General features: G+C 38.8%; 1 non-coding gene across 1 annotated transcript; it reads right to left on the bottom strand.

Annotated features, from left to right (window-relative positions):
- Positions 1-822: 822 nt before the first annotated feature.
- Positions 823-929, bottom strand: LOC139845789 (small nucleolar RNA R71). Its single transcript, XR_011758546.1, has one exon. It is a non-coding gene; the product is annotated as a small nucleolar RNA R71 (small nucleolar RNA).
- Between the last annotated feature and the right edge of the window lie 334 nt (positions 930-1,263).

Below are 1,263 nucleotides of genomic sequence, written 5' to 3'. Positions count from 1 at the left end.
TCGACGAAAAATTATTTTAAGCGGTTAAATTGATAGACATCCAAAATTTTCTGGTTCGTAGTAATAGTTGGATTTGTTAGTGGCGAGTTGTGGGCTTCCAATTTAAAGGGTCCTGGCTACCTGCTGCATCTATTGGCTATTCGAAACGTGGGCAAAATCAGAAAAGTCTATTAATTTGATAACTTATATAATTTTTATCTTTATAACCAATAGGATATTCACTGAATGCACCGAGCAAAACGTTCACCACCTTTTATACGTTTATCACCTTTTGAACCCGACTTCACAATTGAGAACCCGGAGGATATTCAAGGACAATTCAGAGATCCTGAACCACTATTCATTCCTCCTGAACCACAAATCATACAACCAGAGATTGTCGAGGAAGAAACCATTAAATCAGAATCCTCTAGTGATTCAGATTCAGCAAATTCAATCATGGAAAATCAAGAACCTCTAAGTATGGAAGACCGAATGAGAGCCACACGCACGGGCCAAGGTCACGCAATTACTCAACCAGACATTAATGCACCAGATTACGAAATCAAAGGACAAATCCTACACATGGTAACTAATCAATGCCAATTTAGTGGTACGCCAAAAGAAGATCCAAACGAACATCTTCGAACCTTTAATAGGATCTGTACTTTATTTAAAATCAGAGCAGTTGAGGATGAATAGATCTATCTCATGTTATTTCCCTGGACTTTAAAGAGAGAAGCCAAAGATTGGTTAGAATCGTTACCTGAAGGGGCGATTGATACATGGGATGTCTTAGTTGGAAAATTTCTTAAAAGATTTTTTCCGGCATCTAAAGCCGTGAGACTTCAAGGAGAAATTGTTACATTCACGCAAAAGCCAAATGAAACATTATATGAAGCGTGGACAAGATTCGGAAAGTTGTTGAGAGGATGTCCTCAACATGGTTTAGACACTTATCAAATAGTACAAATATTCTACCAAGGATGCGACGTTGCTACACGAAAAGACATCGACACAGCAGTTGGTGGTTCCATTATGAAGAAAACCGCAACTGAAGCTCACAAAATTATTGATAACACAGCATCCCACTCACATGAGTGGCACCAGGAAAAAGATATTCTTCGTTCATCTAAAGCGGCTAGAGCCGATTCTAGCCCCGCAAACTTAGATGCTTTCGAGAGACGAATGGAAAAGATGACTAAAGATATTCACGCAATACGAATTAGTTCTGAACAGTGTGGAGGACCACATTTGACAAAAGATTGTCTCAGTATTGAACAA

The sequence above is a fragment of the Rutidosis leptorrhynchoides genome, chromosome 4, assembly GCF_046630445.1.
Source record: "Rutidosis leptorrhynchoides isolate AG116_Rl617_1_P2 chromosome 4, CSIRO_AGI_Rlap_v1, whole genome shotgun sequence".
NCBI classification, from domain to species: Eukaryota; Viridiplantae; Streptophyta; class Magnoliopsida; order Asterales; family Asteraceae; genus Rutidosis; species Rutidosis leptorrhynchoides.
Note: the sequence above shows the minus strand (reverse complement) of the source record. Positions and strands in the feature narration are given on the sequence as shown.